The sequence below is a fragment of the Lutra lutra genome, chromosome 4, assembly GCF_902655055.1.
Source record: "Lutra lutra chromosome 4, mLutLut1.2, whole genome shotgun sequence".
Classification (NCBI taxonomy): domain Eukaryota; kingdom Metazoa; phylum Chordata; class Mammalia; order Carnivora; family Mustelidae; genus Lutra; species Lutra lutra.
In genome coordinates, this window is record NC_062281.1 from 57,247,741 (window position 1) to 57,266,293 (window position 18,553).

The following is an 18,553-nucleotide window of genomic DNA, read 5'->3' on the forward strand; positions in this document are numbered from 1 at the left end:
AATGCCTGCTTAGGTTCTAAGGTTCAGGGAACATCCAGCTCTATACCAACAACAGAAGAGAGTAGAGTTTCTTGACTGCAACTTCCTATTATTTCCAACAGCTTGGTTCTCATTGTTAAATCAAGTGTTTTATTTAAAAAATGTATTTTACATGAGAAAATGTTCATCATCATTAGCCATCAGGGAAATCCAAATCAAAACCACCTTATACCAGTTAGAATGGAAAAATTAACAAGGTAAGAGAAAACAAATGTTGGAGAGGATGTAGAGAAAGGGCAAATCTCTTACACTGTTGATGGGAATGCAAATTGGTGCAGCCACTTTGGAAAACAGTGTGGAGATTCTTCAAAAAATTAAAAATACAGCTACCCTATGACCCTGTAATTGCACTACTGGGTATTTACCTCAAAGATATAGATATAGTGAAAAGAAGGGCCATATGTACCCCAATGTTCATAGGAAAAATGTCCACAATGACCAAACTGTGGAAAAAGTCAAGATGCCCTTCAACAGATGAATGGCTAAAGAAGATATGGTTCATATATATGTTGGAATATTACTCAGCCATCAGAAAGGATGAATACCCAACTTTTGCATCAACATGGATGGAACTGGAGGAGATTACGTTGAGTGAAATAATTCAAGCAAAGAAAGTCAATTATCATATGGTTTCACTTACTTGTGGAACCTAAGGAATAACATGGAGGACATTAGGAGAAGGAGAGGAGAAGTGAGTTAGGGGAAATTAAGAGGGAGAGACGAACCATAAGAGACTCTGAACTCTGAGAAACAATGTGAGGATTTTAGAGGGGAGGGGGTGGGGGGGATGGGTGAGTCTGGTGGTGGGTATTAAGGAGGCATGTATTGCATGGAACACTGGGTGTTATATGTAAACAATGGATCTGGGAACACAACATCAAAAACTGATGATGTATTGTATGGTGACTAACAACATAAAAAAATTTTTTTTTAATTTTTAAGATGTGTTTTATACTTTCGTACTGAAGTCATTTTAGGCATAGGTAATTAAAAAGAGTCAAAGATAAGGCAAACAAAACTGTTCTTCATCACTGGAGAACTGCTCTCATTTAAGTTATATGCTAGGGGAATCAAGTTATGCTCCCTCTTTGGAGCTAGACCTTATATGGATCATCCAGTTGGGAAAAACCCCTCCTTTTAATGTACATATTATAATATGGGTTATATATGTGTGTGTGTATAAATTCTTTTCTTAGTTGTGCCATTTTTAAGAAAGCCTGAGATTTCTTGTGTCAAGGTTTTTGAGTGATTCATCTCTACTTGAATCTATACTTTTAAAACTCCCAATGAAATATGCAATGGAAGGAACTCACTTTCTCTCTCTTTTTTTTTCATTTTTTAAAAATTCCATTTAATTAACATACAGTGTAATATTGGTTGCAGGAGTAGAATCTAGTGATTCATTACTTATATGTAACACCCAGTGTTCATCACAAGTGCTCTCCTTATACCCATCACTTATCTAGCCCACCCCCCACAAACCTTCCTCCATCCACCCTCAATTTGTTCTCTACATTTAAGCATCTCTTATGGTTTGCTTCCTTCTCCCTCTCTCTCTCTTTCTTTTATTTTTTTCTTTCTCCTATATTCATCTGTTTTGTTCCTTAAATTCCAACATGAAGAACCCACTTTCTCTTGGAAAGTTCTGCTCCTTTCTTTATATTTCACAATATTAATCCTACATCTAAGTTATCATGCATTATATATTGGTGTTGCTAAGATTCGGTTTTCTTCTCCTCATTTAACTCCTTGAAAGCAATTTTGATTTTTGTTGATAGTTATTCCTGTTTTCTTCTATATGAATCCTGTTCATATTGACCTGAAATATTCCAATGACTACAAACTATAGAATTCATAAAATTTTCCCCAATTTTCAAGACTGGATTTCCATTTTCACCAGTTCTTCTCTTAAAGGTCCCTTTCTCATTTTCATTCACTACCTATGTTCAATGATCCCTCAATCTGATGTTATCTCAATTCTCCTCCAAAGCAATCTCATCAAGTATCTGAGGATCAACTTGAAAGCAACCCTGAATTTAAACCTCTTTAACTTTCCAGGTGGAATCAAAAGGAACTGCATATTTTGCAGGTCACATGCTGTTGAATATCAGCAACTGTTTATACTTCAAACTTCAAAATGAGAAAGCAGAGACCTAAAGAACTTACATGAATTGTCCAAAAATAACATCTTAGGGTAAGCCAGGGGTCAAGACCAGAAACCAGATTTTCCATATATGTTATCTTCTACCTATGTGGGTGTTACTTGCCTTACCCTCAAAAGGCAGTAAGCTGGAGACTCCAAGAAAGCAGTTACTCCATCCATTCAAAAAGCTTGTCAGGCTCATGTTGTAGACATGAAAAACAGACTTCCTAATCTTTTAGTACTGCAGAAGATACACTAAAAGACCTACATGTCCCTTAGTCCCAGTGGGCGAGGCAGCGATGAGCTATTACTTCCCACTACCACCTCCCTTCAAATATTATCCTCAAGAGGTAAATTTCAAACATGGTGACTCTGACAGCCACCTTTGTATCTCCCACAGTATAGTGTTTCACAAAGGTTTGTTGAATTGAATATAATGGAATTGAGTGAAATGTGAAACCCCCAGTTCCTATGGATTTTTGTCAAACACATGTTCCCTGGTTGTATTTCTCTGTTCTCAAGGTCTCAAGTTTCTAGCCTCACTTTTCTTGCATGTTATTTCTCTGATGCCGCAAATTTAGTGCTAAAACTGTTTTTGGTTCATAAGGTCACAGTTTAAAATTAAATTTTTTAAAAGTTGGAAGTTGCCTATTTTGTAAGGATTCTTTCTGTAATCAAAAACCATTAAACTAAATATATATATGTTAAATAAATTAATTTTATTCCTGACTAGACATTTGGAAATCTTATTCTCTGATTGTAAGAAGGGTCATTAAATATCTATTGGCTTGCCTCATTCAAATCAATTGTTTCCAGTGAATTCAAATAAGGGAAGACACTGAAATAAACCATCAACTCGAATATGCAAGACTAAAGTGCTATTTATTAGCTAATAACCTGGATTCCCCAAATCAATGTCTGTATATGGTAAGAAGCAATCATTTTGGCAAATTAATTAATATTGAATCATTTCATAATGTCCTCGCTGAAAAATTCAGTGTTAGGCATTTTTCCACTTTGTCTTTAAGTTTTATATGTTTCTTCAATTAAGTTTGTCTTGTACTTAGAAGATGCTCCTATGTCAAAATGTAAAATATTTCCACCAAATCTTTCAAACTCTTTCAAATGAAATCATCAAAAGATCAATATTTTTAAAGATTGGTTTTAACTCTTTTTATTGCAATTGAAAGTGTGTGTTATACATACTAATGTCTATTATAACTATGCACCTGAAATGTTAACCTATCCAATATGTTCTGTGTACCAGATAATTAGGACATTTCCCCCCAAAGCAATGATATTAACTAAGGCTGACAGTAAGGGACTAATGAAATAGGAGAAATGAAAACGTAGAGAAAATTGTAGGAGAAAATCTTTTAATGTAAAGGTCAGCAATAAAAATATAGAGCATAACTACTTGACCTAACCCAAAACAGATCATAGGAATTACAAAACTCCTTCTAATTACTTGCAATACTGATTGAAAGCATATATGAAAATAATCATCAACTAAAACCCTATACGTGTTAAGTAACCAGTTGCAAGTATTCAAGTCTGCAAATTGAAAACTGCAAACATCTGTGGCTCCCCTGAGTTTTCTTTCCTTCAACGCTTTCAGTAAATGTAATGACACAAGTGAAACCTTGTGGCAGTCACAAAACTACATAGGTTAAAGATGAACGTTCACTATTTTATGTTCCTTTCAGGGTACGTCAAACCTTGCACGCACACAGAAACAATACTCGGTGAACGCATCCATCAGTTGGTAGCAGTCTGCAGTTTGATGGTGGTATTTTTATTTATTCAGCTTTTCTCTTTCTTTTCTTCTCTTTCTCCCTCCCCCCCCCCCCCCCCCCCCAGCTAGGGTCAAACACTGTCCTTCTGATCTGGTACAATCAGGTGCTCTCTGTAGAGCTCTCCCTTTGTTCTTCAGGAGCGGATGTATCCACCACACTGATGTGTGCCTTTTGATGATCTGAAAAATGTGGGTGTTCCTCAGGGCTACTGATCTAGATGCCTCCGTTGCTAGAAATAGATCAAGCGAGGCTTTCTCCAAAAATCCAGAGTCATATCACAAAGAAAACCAAGAAGATTAAAAGTTTTACTATCAAATTATACTCTCACCACTAAGCAAAACCTGGGCCTCCTTTCATTTTTTGGTAAAATTACCAAGGAAAGTAGCTATACTAACAGGTTATATTCAAAAACTCACTCTTCTGAAAATGAATTAATGGTCACAATTCTTTGAACAAAATAATAAAGTTATGTCTACCAGAATCAGCAATACATTTCCAAATTAACTTCTCTATCTTGCTAGGAGTTACTGTGTGTGGCATGTGGGTCTGTTGAGGCATCAGGAATTTAGAAAAGAAAGTGAAAAGACTTATCTGTTTGGATTCTAGTTGTATCAGCTTACAAAAGGATAAAGAATTGAACTGACAGGTAGACAGGAGGGAATCATGCAAATATGCATCTTAAGGCTAAATGCTACAAATTTATGATAATTGAACTTTGGCCAAAAAAATGGTATACAGTACAGTATGTAAAAAACAGTTCTGATAAATATTAGAGCTTGACACCCTTATTTATTGTGATAATGATGATGATGATGACAACAAAACCCAAAATAATCCAATGCACCAACACCATAAATTCATGGGACTTTTGAAAGAAGCCTGAAAAAAGTTTTTGAAAAAAAACTGTAGTAACTTAATTTTTACAAAATGCCTTCACCAAAAGTCTGGCCTGAAGCAGAATGCATTCCACCAGAAAGCATAAGTGAATGCCTTTTTGATTCTTATAACCCATTCTCACATTCTCTGATATCCAGTTACTTATTTTTGCCATATGCCCAACCAAGATAAAATTACTCAACATTCTACCAATGGGTCAAAAGTCACCCCCAACCCTTGTTCTTCTGAGCATAGAAACAGACATTCAACTCTTATTTTGGCATTCAATTATCAGCAAAATGAAGAGAATTCAATTTGTACAATACAAAATAAAGTCAGAGGATTGTGCAAAGGCTGATATATTTTTTTTTAAATGCTCGGTGACATTTGGACCGAAGTCCAAAAGTAAATAGTGAGTATTAATAACAAAGAAGCACACTGTATGAAGTTTGAAGAATTGGGAATTATTTGGCTGATCATGGATCAAGTCACCTGCCAGATGTAAAAGCTGTTGCAAATTAACTAACTGAAGGGGAGAGAGGAATTGAAGAGGAGACAGGGACATCACAAAGAGCTTTTAGTCACCGCTTAATATTTATAGTTCTTTTAGGCAGGGTGAGATTAGTCAAACTTGTCTAAATTGGATTCAAAGTGATACCATGTGGCTTGGATTCTGGATCCACAAAGCCTTGACACTGTTTTACTGAAATAATTATCTTTAAAGTAAGCAGCATATTGCCTTTTTATGTGCTGTTGAAATTTATACAAGGTGAAGGTAATCTTTGAAAGGGTAAGGATAAAGGTGAAATTAAAGATCCTAAAAATCAATTAGCTGATCACATCCCATATCCTTCTTTAATGTTTCTTACTGATAATTGTCTATTACTGATGGAGAAACCCAAAGAAGCAAATAAATATTTGAATGTAAAGTTTCATAAACGAGTGTAGGGGTCTTTTGACGATAATGTTTAAATTGCCATGTTCTTTGCAAACAAGTCCGCTGAAAATTCAGTCTCTTTTCATCGTTTTTAACACTCAAGGACACAATTGAACTGAAAACAGTGAAAGTAACTTTAATTTAAAGAGTATGTGTTATTTATTTTGAATGGACTTTTAAAAGTTTGTCTTATTGAATGTATATACATAGATATATATAGGTTTATATATATATATATATGTATATATATATAGTGGCATATATTAATACACACACACACATATGTGTGTGTGTATATATAATATGTTAAGAGACCTTATAATCACCAAACTCAAATGAGAACAATTTTAGAAAATACAGTATCGAAGTACTGTTTTCTCTCATAAAATTCCAATTTATGGCTCTTTTATGGTTTGGATCAGTCTGTGTTACTCTAAGCCAGCTTTCTAAACAAAGAGCAACCACAATAGCAAATAAAAGATTTTTAAATCAAAAGTAAAGCAATGTCATGTGTGTGGTATGAAAAATTAAAAGTTCTTGAGCAAATGAGTACACATGAATGATTTCAAACTGAAGTGTTTTCATATCCCTGAAAATAAGGTTAACTTCATGGAGGATTATTAGGATATTGCATGGTTCACATATGTGCACTGAATGTCCTTTTTAGCATCAAAACTGGATGACAGCTATCATACTGAATATTTCACACCCACAAAAGGAAAAAAATCCAAACCAGTATTCAGCAGGAAATAGGCTGTATGTTAACTAGTCACTAAGTGACTCTTGATCAGAATGGAGCTTTGCTAAGAGGCTCTCAAGAGAGAGGTCATTGCTTTCTCTCTAAGAGGGCCAGGCTGCATAGCTATTCTAGCCTATTTTAGGAGATTGCTAAAGAAAGCCAAGCTATGAATATAATAAATGTCCAATGTAGCTGGCCAGTTCATTGAGGTGTCAAACTGTAAAATTTTAAAAGCCAGTTAAGATACTTCTAAAGTATATCTTAGGAAAGAATTGTTTTTCCTCAAGGATATTAGCATTCTATAGATCTAGGAAGTTGTGTAAATGGGTCAAAATTAGTCTTGGGATTGGATCCTATGAAATTATAATAAAGAATATTAATTGTCATGACAGTGTTCAACACAAAATCCTGAATGAAAATAGTACTTCACTAGTATCCAACTTACTGTGCAAAATACAAAATAGCAACCAAACTTTATGTATGATATGAAATAAGATTAATTTTCACTTTTTCTTTATCTTCCTACTTCTTTCTCTTCCCTTTTTAATTTGTCAACCTCCATTAAAATCTATTGTCTTTTGAATAAATTTGTTATAGGACCCTACCTTTAGCATCAAAATTAATTCAACTTCCTTTTCCTAGGGTATTCTGAATACTTCATTGGAAAATTTCTGTTACAGTGTACTATATTTATTTTCCTCTCTGTTCTTTGCAAGATTTGTTTTTCCCAGAATATGTTTAACTTCTATGTTTACCTCAGTGGTTCTCAAAGTGGGCTGATTATCAGAGTTAACTGGGGATCTTGCAAACTATCTTTTCGTGGACCCCAGATTTTATTTTGTTATTTCATTGTTGTGGGGTAGGACTTAGGGAATCTTTAATAAGTTTGTTAATTGATTCTAATGTGCAGCTAGGGTTACAGACCACTGAGCCATCTGACACTACACATTTTTGGAGATCCAGGACAAATAGCACCTCCAAGTTAGATGGCCTTCCATGAGGGAGAAAAGTAATCTTCCCCTTTTTACACCAACCAATAGCACAAATGCACCATTCTACTAATATTGTTTTCTTTTTTTTTTAAGATTTTATTTATTTATTGGACAGAGAGAGATCACAAGCAGTCAGAGAGGCAGGCAGAGAGAAAGGGGGAAGCAGGCTCCCCGCTGAGCTGGGAGCCTGGTGCAGGGCTTGGTCCCAAGACCCTGAGATCATGACCTGAGCTGAAAGCAGAGGTTTAACCTACTGAGCCACCCAGGCGCCCCCTAACATTGTTTTCAATACACATTCTTTTAGACTTTCTGTTTTATTGTAAAATTCTCGTGGTCAGAGATTATGGTTTACACATCTTTTGTTGGTGTTATGGCTTGTATGCTTCAAATGAAAATAAAGTTTTGTTACATTGTAATTAGCTAACACATTATCCACAACTAAATGTTTTCCAGGTTCCATAAAAGTAAATATACTTGTTCTATTATATCCAAAAGTGATTTGTCATGATTATTAATCAAATAAGTAGTGCACACTTAAATACATACGCATAAGTAAATATTTAGAAATGTGTGTCTATTAACATGAAATATGCATTAATAATAATCAAAAAGTTAAAAAAGAAACATCTCCAAATGATGTATCTTATCATTTTATAAAAGAAACAAAATAAAAAGAGTATCTCAAATCCTTGTTTTTTTTAAGGTATATACATATTTTTGTTTTTCTTTGAATTCTCCATTCCTTGAATAGTACTTGGGACAAAATAAAAACTCAATAACATTTTATGGATTTAAAGAATTAAATAATGAATCTATTTTTATGTGTAAAATCAGGTGATTATAATACAGACAACTAGAATAAGCACATTAAGAATACTGAATTATGAATTTAGACTAGAAACAAATTGGATTTTATATCATAAGAATCACGGAATGGTAGGATAAAACACAACCATATAGATTATAACAACTTTTTCCCTGAATAGCAGTCCCAACAATCTGTGGAATTATGTGTATAGAGTGGTTTAGTAGTATTCTTTTTGGTCCAACTACTTGACCAGTGGACTATATTTTCTTTTCAAGATAATATATTTCAACAGACCAGCCATGATTTATGGAACAAAATTCTTGGAAAAGTAAGATAAAAATTCAACTTCAAACTATAATATGTCATACACTTTGTTAAAGTGGCTTTCTTTACTGGACCAGAATAAGTTTTATACCATGCTTATTCTGAGTTGTTGCTATGGTAACTATGTATGTCTTATAAAAGTGTAAACAATTGTGTAAAATGGTTAAATAGAGCACATGTTTATAGCTGTACTAGCTCAGTTCAAGTGTATACACAGTCCACTTCTAATATTTTCTTCACAAAGAAATATTTATTCATTTTAGATGGATGCTCAGAACCTTCTTCCAGAAGATTATGGCTATTTGTGTGTGGGTACATGGTGTGTAATTGGGGGAAGTGACTTTTCTTTCCATTTTCCAAAACATAAAATGAGGTGATTATAATACAGACAACTAGAATCCACGGTTTGTCCATATAATTATTATGAGTAGTCTATGAAAACATGCCAAAAGCTTTTCTAAGAATTAGGCCCTCAGGTATAAAGATTAGCATGGTTAAATTGACTGTTGGCGATTTGAGCAACCTCTAAAGGCTCTGCATAAAATCCATTGATAATGAAAATTTTCATTAAAAAAAAATGTGCTGCCATGGGCAATCCATGCTAACCAATTTATAGTCTCTATTTTTATAGGAGTTTGGAAGAAAGTGCTCTTAAATCAGCCAAACAAAACTCCCTGAATTTGTTACAGATTAATACATGATGACTTTGCTACTAAAAAAAAAGACAGAAATTATAAGAAGTCAGATGGCATACATCTACTATATGCATCTAGCTCTGTTTACATCTTTGAATTGGGGAGTGATGTTTTTGTGTGTCCTATATGCTAAATCCTGAATGACAATGAAATGTAGAGCCAAGCTTCTTGCCACTTAAGAATTTTTATTCCCAATGAAAATTTACTTTCAAAAAGCCCTTGTAATATCAATGTTCATTGTTCATAGGAACATTACAATCATCTTAGATATTCACATGTTTAAAATAACATAGAGAAATAATAACTACACATAAATTCACTCACTCATCTAACAAGCATCCCAACCAGAAATACATTAACCACTGTCATTTTTGGGGGTCTCCTAAGGAACTTTGAAAGTTCTGGTCACCAAATTTCCTAAATTTGGTAATACAACTTCTTAAAGAATTTACCTTTTACTTACCTGTTTTGTCTATTTTTAATTTTTTTTCCATTTTCTGTGCATGTTTTCCATTTATCTTATTAGACAGGATGAATACACAAATTAAGAGCAATGGATAAAATTAAAAGTTAAGGATGTACGTGAAACAGAAGTCTAGACAACAGATTTTTCTAAGTAGAATGGGAAAAACCGGAATGCAAGAAATTACATGTTGTGTTGTTTCTCCAGAAAAAGGTGCTTTTATTCTGCACACAAGAGGAAGAAGCAACATACATTCAGCAAATCAAAAGGAAATTAATAACTTGCAGACAATAAGTGTCTCCCAATTCTATTATCATAATAGACTTGACACATTTAACAAATAATGAGTGAGCTAAAATCATGTACCATGTCCACTTGTAGACCCTCAATATAAAGCCATATATAAGACACACACTATCCCTCCTGCTCATTGAGCTTGCATTATAAAAGAGCAAGAGCTAAAGCTAAACTGCAAATTGATTGTCTAACCAACAGATATTGGATAGGTTGTGTGGCTTGACATTTCAAAAGGAAAATATGAACTATATTCACTCAATAGCATAAATAATAAAACTTTGTAACTTTTGCATCATTTCTTTATGTGATTCAAGCAATTTTGGCATCAATTACCCACAATAAAATAAACATAGAGGAAGCATATGAGACTTTGAAAATAATTATAACAGGCGTAGTAAGTTTTGGTTCAACCAGTATTTTTATGTGTGTGTATCAGACATTGCTCTAAGAACTAGCATTAAAGAGTAATGATTATTACATAGTTTATTCTTTCAAGGACTCTGGACAATGGCTAAACTGATAAGTTAAAAAATATTATTAATATTAAGAAAGACAAGGAGTGATGGGTTATAGAGTAAGGGACATGGGCCCAGTATAAGGATGAAGGGAAGGTTTCTGGAAACAAAGATGCCTCTTACTAAGAGGTAACTAAGGAAAAGGTATTGAACAAGAATTCTATATATGGGATAAAATACAAATAAAAGCACAGAATAATAATATCTGTGGGGAGATCAAGAGCTCTGTGTTACTAAGTCATTAAACACAGTGCCAGAAAAATGAGGCAGATTTAAGTTGTAGGTAAGTCATAGATTTTTCCATCCTATAGAGTTTGTTATTTATTTGAAGAATGGTGGGAAATCACTGGAGTGATTTAACAACTAGAATGTCATGGTCATAGTTGCATTTTAGAAAGAACTAGCTAGAAGCAGTGAGTTCAGAAACCCAGTGGTTCAGGCTAAATATGGTAAAGTGTTGACTGACATGAGGTGGGAGATAACAAGGGCAGGGAAGGAGAATACACTGGATGTGTATTTGGGAGGTAAAGCCAATAGGAATTAGTGATGAATTACATCTGGGTCTAGAGCAAGAGAAAATTGAAGAGCTTTCTAATATTGTGCTCCAGGTTAGTTGAGATGGGATCGTAGTAGGCTTGAGGAGGTGAAAGTAATGAATTGTGACTTAAGCTTCTTACATTTTTGATACTTGGAGGATACTGAGAAGAACACAGTTCCTCTACATACTGTGACTTCACCTAATGGTTTTCTACTTCATCATCTACTTCATTTCTTCAAACTAAACTTTGAATTGATCTGAAGGTTTGGTGGCTACAATGCAGCAGAGTGTCCTGAGAACATGGTCATGTATTTATTCTCTGCTGAGTAGGGAGGGAAGTGAAGCTAGGATCAAAGAATTAAATAGTAAATGGTGCATAGATACTTGTACTTAAGTTTTTATTCACTCTACTAAGACAGATACTGTAATCTCTTAAATATTTATAGATTAATAAGCTATAGATTATTAATTACCATTTTCAGGAACTCTACTGTGATCATTTAACTATGTTCAATGCTATTGACAGAACTAAATTACTCAAAATATGTGAATTTCAAAGAACCCTTCCTCAATCCATTGAACTAAAATGATGCAATTCATATGTACACAAGCAGATTTTCAAATGTCTAAAAATCATATGTTTCCATGTTGAATTCTGCCCTTATTGATAATTATGTATTTCTAATGCCCATTGAAGACTTAAAAGAGCACAGTTGTGTGCAAATTTTAAAAAGTAAAGTATATATGAGATTAAAATGTCGCAAATTATGTTCCTTAAAAAAGATTATTCATGGTTAATCTTTTTCAAATTTTAAAATATAGTTTCCTGATCTTCATGAAAAGAGAAGAAATATTTGAAAACAAATTAACTATTTGAACTCAGCAGGTCTGTCTCTTGTCCCTTTCACTGAACTATTCACAGATTTCTTTCAAAGGATCATGTTTATGATTTTTCACGGTCTCTTAGCTCTTGTTATTGTAGAACGTACACAAAATGATGATTATTCCAGCATTATGTGGAAGACTAGCATACATGCCTTGATGGTAAATTTCATGAGAAATTTTTCCTAAGTTTAGGAAGATAGATGAACAAAAATTATATGCTATGAATTGGTTAATGAATTGATCCAATAAAATTTAACATTGGAAAGCATTATAAAGGATAAAATTTTTGTAAAAAAGAAAACCTGGGACCAAGAGTGAAAACCAAATAAATACTGATAGTCAGAAACTGTAAATTTATAAAATTGTAAACCCAGACTCAGATTCATTACACAATGCAACCAATAAGACAGTAATGCTTTGTAAAAGTAGGAAATGAACTACAAGTACCTGCCCTGAAAATTCTCAAGTGGAAGAAATGACCTGAGACTGATTACTGTCATTGCTATGGCTCTGGTTGAATGAGCTCTAATTTGACCCTTAAGTGACAATTTCACCAAAGAACAACAATGAGGAATATATGAAGACAGCCATTTCAACACAATGCTTTCAGAGGCGGGCTGACCTAATGTCAGTGTCAAAACTGGGAAGAAATTGAATGCATTTTCTAAAGAGTGAAAATCCAGAAACATTTAGGATTATAGCTTATCGGGAACCAGCCAAAAATCTTCAAAAGAGAAAGCACATGTAAACTCAATGGACTATCATACTCAAAGCAAACATAGTAGGCAAATGCTATTATCTAAGATTATACAAACACAAAAATTTCAGTAAATGTGCAGGTGGATATATTGATTTACATTAGTTCATAGAAATTTGTGTAGTGTACTATGTGCAAAGCAATGCACAATCTTATGAACTGTTATTTTTGGGTTCCATAATAAAGTAACAGGATCCTGAAACCAAAGTCACTAATAAAATTACCTAAATTTTGCCCAAACATATTTATTCTTGTCTCAAAATTTGCTCTTCTCTCCTGGGCTCTGCCCTATCCTTTCTCTTCAATAAGTCCAAAATGTCCTATTCTTCATCTATAACACACAACTAACTTATCTGTAATTTCTTTTCCTTTTTTGAATTTCTGTTCTGTTTACTTTTTTGGCAGTAAAATAACTTTTTCTCTTGGATTTTACAGCCTGCTAGGAGTTGAGACATGTTTTGGGGTGATGAAATCTCTATGATTTTGTTGTGATTTCATTTAACAATGACTTTAAATTAATAAAAGTATATTCTAGAATATGACCATTTTTAAAACTATAGTCACTCCATTTTAATTAATATACATATTTGAGATCTAAGTTTATACATGTTAATTAATTAATTTGTGGCAGTAGAGAACATCTGAAATTTTTTATATCTCTAATAGAAAGGGAACCCACTATAAATAAAAACTAACTAAATTTTTGTCAAATACTGATTTAATATCCAGTTATTTGCCAAATTAGTAACTTAAAAATATTTTTCCTTATAAAATTTCCTTATAAAATGCTTAAAGAAAAAATATCTCCACATTATTTAAAATATTCAATAGTTGGTTCTCATATAAAAGTTTCTCAATGAATATTTATTGAATGATTGATTTCATATACCTAAAAAGAAAGTATACATACCTTCAAAATTTTTATCACCCTAAAGTTAGATGTTATAGACAATTTTTATGAACTGTCATGACTAAAAATGTTGTTGGTGTTCATTTCTCCAGTACAACCAAAAAGGGGGAAAAGAAAAGAATCAGAATATATAATCCTTACAGTGAATGATGTTGATTCCCCTTCCTTTGGTTAGGGAGCATCTATTTCCCAGCTGTTGTAAGTGTTGGTTAGTAACAGTTTAGAACTTCTGTTATCTCTGAAAGTTGTCCTCACCCAACTGAGAATTTCCCTATACGGAAGCTAGGCTCCCCTTTCTTCAATAATTAGCTGTCAGCAGGGTACAAAAGCCTGAGTCACTCCATCAAGAGAGAAACTCACTCTCTGGTAGTTATGTTCCAGAAATTCCATGGGCTCAGACTCCAATCTCCAACTGAGACAATGTCTTTGTTTAGCTCATTCCCTGCCTTATCTTATTTCTCTTACTCTTCTTTTGGAAGCTCTCCCTTGATAAAACACTTGAACAAGAATCCCAGTTTTAGCCTCTGTTTCTAGAGAACCTAATCTAATAAGATCAGTGAAAAAATAGTCATTGAATTTCAGAAGGAATGTGAAATAATTGATACCTTACTGACAAACACACTTCAAACTAAGTCTTAAAGTGCTAAACAAAAGAATAATACATATTTTCCTTAATAGGAAAACTGAAACCATTATTTTTTCATTATTTGAAGGCAACTAATGCTTAAATATCTGTGTGTGTTTTTTTATTCAAACCCAACTACTGACCTCCAGTGCTTTAATATTAGGCCACCTATTAGGTTTGCAAGTCCTACAATACAGAGAGAGATTTTTTTTTTAAAAGCCCACAATCCCAATGTAGGAGACTAAAACTATATATTTCACTGTGTATTCATTGCTTATTATACAAAACAAATTATCACAAAATTTAACAACTCAAAACAACACACATTTCTTACCTTATGATAATCTGGATATGATTTTGCAAGGTGCTCTGCCTGAAGGTCTCTCACAAGATGACAATCAAGGCATCAGATCGAAGTCTCATCTGAAGGTTTGACTGGTGAAGGATTTAATTCCAAGCTCAGTGGTTGTTGGCAGAATTCAGTTCCCCACTGGTTATTGGTTAGAGGCCTCCCTCAGTTCCTTGCCACTTATATCTCTTCAAATTATAGCTTGCCTCATCAAAGTCTACAAGCCAACAATGCAATTGAGGGAAACTGTAGGCAATATTAAAGTTACAACCCTTTGTAGGCTAACCACAGAACTGACATGGCATCAACTTACTACATTCTTTGGGCACTAGAATCAGCCTATCCTTGAGGGGAATGGGCTTCACAAGCACATGAGCCCTGGGAAAGGAGATTTATTGGAAACTATCTTAGAGGTTTGCCAACCACAAGGGGAATAGATTTTTTTTTTCTAGTAGTCAGATTGCTAAACAATCTTTTTTTTTTTTTTAATCTCCACCTCATTTTGACTAAAATAAGGAAAATACCACCCAACTACTGACTTAAAACAAATGTGTTACAAGAGAGTTAGACATTTGTGGTCTGGCCAGACTTATATTCTAAAGTGGTTTCTTTCTTCCTTAATAAAGATAAAGGAGGGATATAAAGGAAAAGGAAAAAAGTTATACCAGTGCTTAAATTTTGTTTATTATTTGTTTTAAATCTGGATTACAATGTAGAATTTAATGAAGTTGTTGACGGATGCAAAAAGATGAAGAATGAAGCCAAAATAATTATTTTCTGAATTTTGTATCAAATCATGACACTGATTTTCCTTAACTCTTAGTGGCATGTAACAGTCTTGAGAATTAAACTCATCAGCTTCTCATTCTGTACATAGATCCTGAGTGATCTGGCTCCTGTCTGACTCTAAACTCATTTTTTAACTTCTCTCCACCACACGCCTGCCTTCCCGCGCTGCATTCTAGTTCACAAGAGCTATCCTTAAGTCCCCGTGACCTGCAAAAGTTTTGCCATTTTTTGTGTATTTGCTTTTCCCCTTTGCCTGATACTGTTTCCTTTATATTTCACATAACGGATCCATCCCATTTTGCTATGTGTTTTCACTGATAACAAGTCATGGCTACCTGCTTCTCTGAGAATTACTGTCAGCCAAACAGTACACCTCAAATAGAAGGATTTTCTCCCCTACCCATCCCCTTCTTCCAGACTTGTACAAATGATATACCAACACTAGGATGCAAAAGTTTGTCTTTCCTTCAAAAAGAAATAAGTTAAGTACACATCATTCTTTCATAGTAGGTACCACTTTCATAATTATTTACCACTTTCTTACTTGTCTTTGTCTATTCCTCCCATTTGCCTGAAAGCTCACCAAAGGAGATAAGAACCATTTATTTATTTATTTATTTATTTATTTATTTATTTATTTATTTTGTTATGTTATGTTAGTCACCATTAGGTACATTTATTTCTTAATCAATGTTAAATGACTAGTAAGTATCTAGTTCATGGTAAGTTCTCAATAAATATATTTTGTTAGTATTAAGAATGACAAATTAATTACTTAATTACTTAATTGATCAAGACTTTTGACCTTTTTTAAATTCAAACCGGAATATCTCACCTGTCTTGGCTTCTTTATGTCTAAAGTTAGAATGCATCTTAGTTTTCCCAGTTTATATCTGGGGCCCTATGTAATTATTAATGGCTTTCCCTTTTATTCTCAAAAGTATCCTGATTTGAATGATAAATTAAATGGCCATTCAATTTATGTCTCCAGACACCTTTCTCTCCTAGTCCTTATTTTTTTTATTACTGTTTATTATTTGTGTGTGTGTATGTGTGTGTGCATGTGTGTGTGAATTTGTTACCACCCTTGGGAAAGTAAAATTTTACCACTTATAAAGTATAAAACCTTGAACAGTTTGTTTAAATTTCTTTGTTTATACTTACTATATTAAAAAATATTAATCATGTCACTAATCACTGTTGTAATTTGTAAATTAGATAAAGAACAACAGATCTATAATTAGGTATGTAAATGATGATTTCCTTGCTCTTAAGATCACCATGCAAGTTAAACCACCATCTTTTTATCAATATTATTTCATTTCTCCCATTTATTGCCTGGGGATATATATCTAAGTGAAGTTTGGAAAGGGGTTAGAATATATATAGGTTGTTTACTTTCCAAAACTTAGTTCTTTCCATACTAGTTATCTAATTTAATGAGCAAGCTTTAAAATGTATATAAATCTTATTTTCAAGTTTTAAGAAAATATATTAAGCTTGCACACTTAAATCAAGAAGAAATTACTTCTTTCAGTGTATATTTCCAAACAAAATTATAAGCATTAATAAAATAATTAAAATATGAGGATTACCACTTTTATTTTAGATGGATTTTTCTCTTTTTTTGAGGAAAAAAAGAAGGTATCTGTCAATATCATCTGAAAATGAAACTTTTAATTTTATGTTATCAATATGTAATAGTTTGAGTACATGTCTTTAAAAATACTAAGAATGACTCTTGTTTATCCTAGTTTAGTCATCAAAGCAATGGAAATTCTAAAAAATCATGACAAGTAAAGCAAGTAAGTACTCTAATCACAGATTAAAAAGTATTCAGGTTAGAAAGCCAGAATGCTTCTTTTGGAGGCCCAGTTAGCCAAATACCTCAAAAAGAATGATGTTTTTGATGGAGGTCAGTAGATCCCAATAACATGGGCATTCCCTCTCCCCAAAACTGGCAAGCAAATAAACAAAATGCTTTAATCCTGTAGTTATACACACAGAGGAAAAAAGAGAAGTGAGTCAAATGTTGAGAGAACTCATGCCTACAAGATATTTTCTGAAGTATTTTATAATTGAGACTTTGGGTTCTATCACCTTAAATAAGGGTCATTTTACTAAAAATTGGTAAAAAGATCAAGTGGAGAAAAAAAATCAATGGGTCAGAATATGGACTTTTGGTGGCCTTCCAAGCTACAATGAACAGCCTTTTCTTTCTTCTACAATTACTAGTAGTAACATTGCTAGAAAATGAAGAACTAATCGACTAGAGAGAATGATAGAGAGGAAGATTATCTTGTATCTAGCAGAAGCCCTAAACATCTGGAATTGTTCAATTTAGTTCATATGGGCAATAAAATGGAAAAGCTGGAGGATGATAATTTAGTGGCTTCCCACTTCATTGTGCTCTCTTTGTATTTTTGCAATCCATTTGATATGTATTTTTATTTTTGAATCCTAAATGGTGTTCATTATATAAATGAAATGAGCCACTTGGTGACTATCGAGACATTGTTTCTACAACCTGCCAAAAATTAGCTGAACAACTGCCATGAGTGATGATGGGGAACTAAGTCCTTGCATATGCTGAAAAAATATAAAAAATAAATTCCATGTGTATTGTATGTCCTTCAATTCACAGCTGGTTAAGCCATTAAAAGTTCTACATTTTTTCCAATTTGCTTCACACTGAATGGAATCTATGATTCTATTTGCAAAATTAACATTCATTTCCCTCTATTTTTCAGATGCTCATGAACTTGTTTTCAATTTCCAAGACTACGACATCAACTCTTTCCCACTCTAGCCCTCTATTTTACACCAGTCTATTCATTATTTGTTATTAAGTCAAACGGGACTGAAGAAATGTTAATAAATAATTGTGTGACATAAGAAGGTGTCAATAAGTAAGTAATATTTGGATGGATGGCTATAAAGTCAATGATAGATAGATAATAGATAAAAAGAGAGGAGATACACACATAGGGACAGAGAATGAGAGGGAAGAAAAAAAAAGACTTCATACACACATGCTTATATATTTTAATATCATCAGTCAAATCTTGAAAGGCCA